This window comes from Numida meleagris, chromosome 1, assembly GCF_002078875.1.
Source record: "Numida meleagris isolate 19003 breed g44 Domestic line chromosome 1, NumMel1.0, whole genome shotgun sequence".
Classification (NCBI taxonomy): Eukaryota; Metazoa; Chordata; class Aves; order Galliformes; family Numididae; genus Numida; species Numida meleagris.
This window is the reverse complement of record NC_034409.1, coordinates 31,794,522-31,803,459: the sequence shown is the minus strand read 5'-3', so window position 1 is coordinate 31,803,459 and position 8,938 is coordinate 31,794,522.

Genomic DNA, 8,938 nt, shown 5'->3' with positions numbered 1-8,938 from the left:
TGGGGCAGATACAATCAGAGCATGTCAGCATAAGCTGACATTTACACATAGGCATATGACAAGAGTTGAGAAGGAAGCCCTGTAAAAATAGCACTGGGGAAAAGGGATTTACCTCCTCCCTCACAGTCTGCTTCTGTGAATTGCCAGTTTAGACCCATCAGTCCAAGCCTCAGTGATCAGAGATAAATCCACTGTTGGGTTAGGAGATGGAAATTAAAAGGGGATACTGGGATGAAATACCCCTCATGTTCACACACATAGCATTTTGGATAGGTTCCCCAAATAACATTTCCTTTCTGCTCTCCTGTGTGTGCACTGGAGAAGCATGGTGGGAGCAGGAGGAGGTAACCAGCAACAGGAGGAAAATTAAAAAAAACATCCTCTATGTGCACACACTCATACACACAGGAGAAAGTTGAGGAGGAAAGTGGAATGAGTGTAATATATTCATCAAGAAACTCCCTTGAACAAGGAGAATATGGCAAAAACAGAGATGAAGGAAAATCATTCAACTGTGAAACATTCTGGGGAAGGGTAAATATGTTCCTCTTGCCAAAGTGGCTTCACTTTGCTCTGGCAAGGAGAGAGGACAACCAACCAAAGTTACAGGTTAACAAATGCCCCTGCTCCCTCTGCAGCTATCACTGTCCAGGTTGTCATGCAGCCCTGATTAGTTTACTGCCTTTTTCTCAACTGATGCCTGTGAGTGGGGAGCACAGGCATAAATCCAGCAAGTGCTTCAATGCTTTTTACTTAACATTCAGTGGAGCAAGGGCTGAAAACAAGATCTCTCTTCATATACTTGTTCCTTAACTACTAGCACATTGAGTCCTTTGTGCATGCTCTTCTTCTTCTCTTTTTTCTTCTTTCCATCTTCTTTTCAAGAAAAGTGAGAGGGATGGTTTTACTCTCCCAAGTTCTCAACGAATATCTCACATCCTATTAAAGAACTGTGATACAAAAACCTATTGAATAAAAAGATGATAGAAAGCTGTTTTCTAGTTTTCTTTCTTAGCAAGCTCACAGGTAAGCCGGAGAAAGAACGCTTGTTAGTGAATTTGGGTGGAATTCTGGTGGATAATAAGCTCAGTGCTGAACAATTCAGCTCTAGCAAGGGTTAGTGCTTCCTGCACGTGCCTTGAAAACTTACAAACACCTCAATAACATTTTATTTAAATGATTTTTCTTCTTACTGGTGATTTCTGTTGTCTTCCCTTGTAATTGCTACCATTCTCTAAAATAGTTCTGCAAAACTACAGTCAACACATGTAGGCTCCTGTTCCAACTGAGGACGAGGAAACACAAACTTTAAAAGTAGCACACCTGCCAAGGAACTATTCAATGAGATATATCATGGATAGTGCATCTTCTCCAGTAAAAAAAAAAAACAAATAACAACTGTTTATTAAATTACTTTCTTTTGTAAAATGAGTACTCTTTACTGTCTGCACAATGTCACTTTTTAAAATATACATATATATATTTTGCCCAGTTACCACTGAAAAGCAGCTTCAGGGTATAAGCACCAGCACTTCTAGTGATGTTAAGAGGCCTGGATGCTCAGCCGGCGTTTGATACTTCCAAAAACAGGATGTCACTAGAAATGTGGAATTCATGCAGAACCAGAATAGTACAGTCTTGAATAAAAACTTCCAAATTGTTCAGAAATAAGAGAACAAAATGAAAATACAATGGGAATTCAGACATGAAGAATAATGAACGGAGATAATGTGTTGTGTATGATCCTTATTACTGATGATGGGACTTCATGGCTTGACGCTTTGGTCCGCAACAGGTACTGCAACCTGTTAACTGTTGCTGCAAACACCATCACAATCCAAAATGTCACAGGTGCCAAAAGCATTTCCATATATGTCTTGAGATGATCCTCTAAAGGAAGAATATGTTCTGTAGAAGCAGAAAATGCAGTTGAAATATGTTTAATTTTTAATCTATTTTAATACTAGAGTTATGCAAATTTGATTAAAACAGATTTAAACAAAAACGGCACACCGAGCAACGGCTGCACATGGGCTTCAGGTGGCTTTCTGCAGCACATGCTTTTCCACGCTCCTTCAGCTCCCTCTGGTGCTTAGTCTCTTCTCCTATTTTTCATAATTTCAATGAGCTTTTGCTTTTTTTTTTTCCAAATCTCTGTTTTGATGAGAAAAAATGTTGCAGATTAAAATTGCGCCTAACGCGATGAAATGATTGCTTCAATTGATAAACAGTGTGTGGAAAGTTTCATATAATTATTGTCTCTTATTTTCTCATGGAATGACAAGAAGCCCATCAGATTCTTCTGATTGCTTTCTGGTGAATTGCTGTGCATATATTCTGCCATCAGAACTTGACTTGGTGTAACTGTAATATATCTGTTGCTTAAGCTGACACATCCTGGTTATGCAATTTTATATTATACTGACCGTTTTTTAAAATAATTATACTTTCATATAGCTCAATGTACCCTTTATTACTAAAGTCTCTTTCAAGCATCTCTGGAATATTTATTTCCTAGATTTTTATGGTGTTCATCTATGAACAATGCTAAAGAAAGGAAGCTGCAGTTTGTATGCTTGTACTCCAGTCTTTATTTCTCTTTCTTCATTTCTAAATAGGGTTGACAGGGCTCATCCCAGACAGCTGTAAATATCCAACCAGTATGTTGGTCAAAAAGCAATATATATACAAAACACTCTCACACATATTTATTAAAGTAGAATTTTGTTTAATAAGATATCACAAAGAGAAGGGAATACCTGCAGGAATGTATGTTGGAAGTATTATGAAAAACTCAGCATCATGCTGACTGAAATGGAGATCTGAAAAACAGTAAAGGTTAAGGGAATATTAACATGTAAGATTATGCTGTTCCAAGGCATCTCTGATCTGCAGGGGATTTTAGAAAACCCAGAAGGTCTAGCTAGATTATGTAAAAGATGGGAAGCTTAGAATTCAATGTGCAATTTTCTCCATAGGTATGTAGGGTATTATATCCTTTTTTTTTTTCTTTTCCCTGTTTGGATATTCAGCCATGCGATTATGTCAGTCCCTGATAGAAAATCAGATTACCTTCAGAAAATAAGATTATGAAATCTCCATGTGAGATTCTGCAGAACTATTGAAAACACTGTTTTGTGGAATCTTAGGCAAGAGTTACTTTCTCCAGGACAACTAGAGTGACTTTTTGAAGGATACGCATTAATGCTCAACCCCAGAAGCAATGTTACCTGCAGGTATGTATTATGTTACACCTGGGAATATGTGCAGTCCATCCAAATTCCACCATAAACAGAACAACTTGGATAACTCAAGCTTGATCAAATCTTCTTGACACTGTTTGGATGTATTGCTTTGTCCTTTGTGAGGGCAGTGCTTATACGCACAAATATTTTCTAAGTGTTTTTTTTTTCGCTGTTCAGGAAATGATGACTCATCACACTGTTCATGGAACAGAAGTGGGTAGCTTTGCTACCATCCTCTTCATGCAGCTTGTTATCGAGTAACAGATGAGAACACTATGATCACAGAATCTTTTGAGTTGGAAAGGACCCTTAAAGGTCATATAGCCCAACTCCCCTGCAGCAAACAGGGACATCCACAGCTAGATCAGGTTCCTCAGAGCCCGTACAGCCCAACCTTGAAGGATGGGGCATTCACTACCTCTCTGGGAAACCTGTGAGGACAGGTCTCAGAAGGCTTGAGACTAATTACACGACTGAATACTTACCAGCAAGGAATTACAGAAATACATTTAGATCCAAAGGATGTAGGTGGGTAAAATAAGTAGGTGGGCTGCAGGAGCCCAAAGCTGCAGTCAGAAAATAGCCCCTTCAGAGGCTGCCTAATTCTGGCGGTAATGGGAGGATATTTCCCTTCCAGACTGAAAGCCTGTCAGGTACTTGAAATCTTCTGACCTCCCCCTGACCCAGCCTTGCCACTGTCACAGCCCATTTAAGTGCTGGACGGGTCACACAGGCATCTTCATTCAGAGCAGCAAAAATAGCCAGTAAGCATAATGCTGCGCACTGGTGACCGGACAAGAAAAAACAGTGTCCAGCTGCTCAACTGCTTAAATCCAAAGCAAGCAACAGCTCCATCATGTGCGTTTAATTAGGTCTTTATATACCATATTACACTGTTTGTGGTCTCCTCTCAAGCGCTTCTGTTCTGCTCACATGGCAAGTATGCACGCAGATGCCAGTCATTAGTAGCACTGTATGTTCTACTCATGCTACATATTGTTATACGTGATATCTCCTACGCTGAGTGTCATGGGTATCTAGTGTAGACCCTTGCTGGTATTTTAATGGATTGTAGACAGCCTCACTCCTAGTCTGGCAACTAACTGTGTCACTATCCACACAATGCCCAATTTATTATTCCTTCAGTACAACTGCTACAGTCACTACAATACCTCCTTTTTTAAACCATCAGAGTATTGCTTCAATCTCCATAATACAGAATAAGCAAAAGAGAGTTGTCCCTTTCAAATTAATCAAGGGAAATTTCCTTTCTGATCCCAGGTTTGGTGATTAGTTTAACTGTGACCATGCAAGTAAAATAACCCTCTTAATGCCACTTGGATGTAAGATCTAAAATCCATCCTAGCTCACTTGCTCATTAATACAGGTAAAAAATATTACTGCAGCCTCCCTAGTGCGGCAGGGGAAGGGATAAAAAAAATTAGAAATAAAAGTTATACATAAGGGCTGCTCCAAAAGTAACGCCTCCTATTTTTATGTTGTTGGTCTGTGACATCAGAGTTGGATGTTGGTGGTATGGCAGTAAAGGTTGAACCTTCTTGCTGATATTCCATTACATTTTGTTGCCATGAGACAGATGGCAGCAGAGGGGCAGTTTGACAAAACAGCATCTGACATGGAAGCAAAGGTGTGTCATTGAATTCCTTCATGCAGAGCAAATTGCACCATTGACATTCATCAACATTTGCTCAACATTTATGAAGACCAAATAGTAAATGTAAGCATAGTGAGGTGGTGCGTTTCAGCAGTTGTGACAGCAGGTCACCTCCACTGGTGCAGATTTTTTACAGGCGCAACATGCAGGCTCTTGTTCATTGCTGGCAAAAATGCATAGATAACAGTGGTGGCTATATCAAAAAAACAGCATTTTGTAGATGAGAATTCTCTCTATCATATAGTGTTATTGTGGCTTACTATTTCCTGTGGAAATAAATAGGAGGCTTTACTTTCAGAGCAGACTATTTTCGGATCTGGAGAAGAAAAACAGAAGCAAAAAAGGAGAAGCAAACTTTGCCAATGATCAAATGTAATCCTAAAATACAAGGTTACTGTACATTGGTCCTTGGAATCAGTGAAATAGCTTCTGATAAGTTCTTTGCAATATCAGGCAAAGCGTCATTGTGAATACCAGGAATCACATATAGGAAAAAGTTGACTCATCTATCTGGTGATAGGGTCTCTGGCTATAGAACACACTTTCTCAGGAAGCAGCCTCTATCCAGGAGACATTCTCCCTTCAGAGACTAGCCCTTAAATGAGCCCAGGGAGGGGCAGGCTCAGGGTCCATCCCTTTCAGCCACATGGGAATTGCTTGCACCTGTGCTTCCTGGGCCAGCTGCCCTCTTCACCAGGCGCTCAATCATCTGCTCAGGCCATGATGTAACAGTTCCCTTACATTGTACCAGAAAAAAAAAAAAATCAAATAAATGTGAATGCACAACAATCTAATTTTACTTCAGAGTCAAGGATTCCTTACTTAAATGCTTAACATTTCTCATTCTGGGCTCAAGTCTTTCCCTATATTTTTCATTCTCAGCATGAAAAATATGTATTTCTTGTCCTCTACCCTACTTAGAATACTTTTAAACTTCAGCTTCTAATTTCCTAATTAAATTAACATTGACCATTTCATAACCACTTTACCTTATAACATGACTTAAATTCTCTCCGTTAATATAGAGTCATCACTTCCATTCTCATCCAGCTTTTCTGCTTCTTTGCAAACCTTGCTGAGAGAGAATGAAAGCAAGCAAAATGCACATAGCCAAGGAAAGCATAAGTAGAACTACAAAATTGTGACCCTGTAATTGAGACTTCCTCTCGAGTGTGGGTGAGGTTGAACCTGGGCTGTGGGACACAGGTGTCTAGTTTCCCAGGACTGGTTTTGCATTTTGCATTAAATAGAGAACAATGAAAACATCTGTAAATACACAGTTATTATTCTGAGCAATGGAGCCTGAGCCCTGGATTTAAACTTCAAATTTGTATGGTGACCTTACATGGTGTCTAAGCACATCCAGGAAGCAGGTGGCATTCTACTGCTATTTCCTGATAGCTTTAATTCAACAGGTAGTGTGACAGAGAGTTATTTGGTTGGTTGGTTAGTTTTGTTTTGCCTGACTGAATTCAGTATGAACAAAACACAACTGGAAAATTCTTGGAACTTGGGCTCTAAGCACAAGTGCTTGCCTAGCCCACACTCATGTTTGGGATTGCCTGAATCCAGGTGCAGGGTCTTGCACTTGGCTTTATTGAACTTCATGAAGTTCAGATGAGCTCACCTCTTAAGCTCATCAAGGTTGTCCATCTGGATGACAGCCTTCTCCTCTGAAGCGTCAACTGCATTGCTCAGTTCAAGGAATTGAATTATGCTACAGTTTTGCAGATGTCTGGCTAATGATCATCCTGGTTACTTCTATATTAGGGGCAGACTATTTGAAACACAGATGAAAAGACTTTGAACTTTCCCATATATTGTTCCTTTGTTGATTCACATCTAGTCACTGCACAAAAAAACTAATGTAAAATCAGTTTGTAAAACTGATTTTAGAACTGGTACTAAACTAGTACCTGTAGAAACATAGTCTGTTAGGTGTTTGGCTGAATAAAGGAATAATTTAGAGGACACAAAAATAATCCATCTGTACTGTTCAGTCATTTTTGAGATGCCAGGGACTTTTCAGCAATCCTGAATATGCAAAGTAGTTACAAAGAATGAAGCTGAGGAATTAGATATCTGCATGTAGTAGCACTGCGATGATCTTATTAGGGTCACAGAGATGTAATGGAATAGCTCACCCACCAGAAGGGCTGACAAGCTCCTTGAGAAGAACAGGCTGAGGGCAGAGAAGAGAGTTACCCTTTATATGATAGAAACAAAGCTAAAAACATGACTAAAACTCTTGGACTTATAGAACAGTTTGGGTTAAAAGGCACCTCAAAGACAATCTCACTGTTCCAGTGCCTCACCACTCTGAGTAAAGAATTTTTTTCCTAACATCTAAACTCAATTTCCCCTCTTTCAGTTTAAAGCCTTCAGGACAACAGACTTCAGCCTCGTAAGGGATCTATTCAGATCCATTTAAAAGAATTTCATGAAACGAAGTCGTGAAGAGGGGTCCACGAGAGCTAGATGACTTTTAAGGATTGCCTCATCTAAATTAAAAAGTAATCAATCCCAACATGCATGCCAAGAAAAGATGGCAGATCTGCTTGAATGAACAAGGAGGTTGTGACAAAACTCAAGTGTGAAACGGAAGCACAGCAGGTGGAAGCACAACTGTGATTCAGGAGGACCTACAGCAATGCTGTCTGAGCATGCAGGGGTGGCATTAGAAAAAACCAACAAACCGTGATGTTGAATCTGGCAAAGGACATGAAGACCAACAACAAAAACATAAGTTTCTACAGGAGTATCAGCTACAAATGGAAGACTAAGGAAAATGTGGGCCCATTGCTGATCAGTACAGTGAACTTGGTGACAAAAAAAGCATGAAAAAGACTAGATGACTTCATTGACTCAGTATTTACTAGTAAGATGAGCCTTCAGGAATCCTAGTTCTCTAAGAGGAGTGGGAAACAAAAACAAACTTACCCACAGCAGAGGAAGAACTATATACGTTTCTAAATGTGTAGTAATAAGTTCATTCTATGATTCTAAGGGTGGAAGTAAAGACTGAGACAGAGCCTTCTCAGTGGTGCCCAAGAATGAGAGGAAATGGGCAAAAACTGAAATAATGGCAATTCCATTTAAACATTCAATACTTATGTTATCTGCAAGCACAATCAAACAATGAAAAAGATTACTCTGAGTCTCCATCTGTGCACGTATTCAAACCCAATTAAACTTGCTCCAGAAAAAACCTGCCCTAGTTTACCCTGCTCTGGGCAATGTGGTTGAGAGATAGTCTCCATCAGTTTTCCAGTCTTAGCAATTCTGCTGAGGAGAACTGATACCACCAGTAAAAAAAAAAATCCACTGACCTCAAGTTGAAGGCCTAAGATATTTGGCAATCACTGTGAAACAATAATAATCAGAGGACTGTTTGATGCTTTGCAGACCTAAGTATGATACTTGAGTCTTGATCCAGTAACTCTTCCAGCAGCTATATCCACAAGCCCTCTGACTGAGGAGCCACATCTCCATTATTTCAGTGAACTGTACTGTACTTGTGGTAGAATCTTATTTCTAATTTCAAGAAAAAGAAGAAAACATGGCTTTCTCAGGTCCAAGATAATTAATAGAATACTCTGCACTTGGAAATAAAAGCAGAATAAGACAACTTCTCTAAGATTTAAGATGAAGTTAGGAGCTTCTGCCTTTCTCAGATTGTCATGGTTTTATGAATTTTGGTTATTGGTATTCCACATCACAGCATCATGTAGTGCACTGGCAGTTAAAGAGTTAATGTTCCAGTTCCATGGATCGTGGATAGTCGCAGAACCAGGCCGAACGCCTGTAAACCAGTGACACAGATGAACTTACCTGCCTTACAGTATAGGAAGAAGACTGCAAGCTACACAACCTTTTTTTTTTTTTTTTTTGTAAGACTGGTTAGTGGAGACTCTTTAACAATGCTTATCCAGCTTGTAGGTTGGATCTCGTAAGCAGGAGAACTGTCAGTCAAATTTCTAATACGTAAAAGGGCTTCATGTTACAACTGACATTAGAC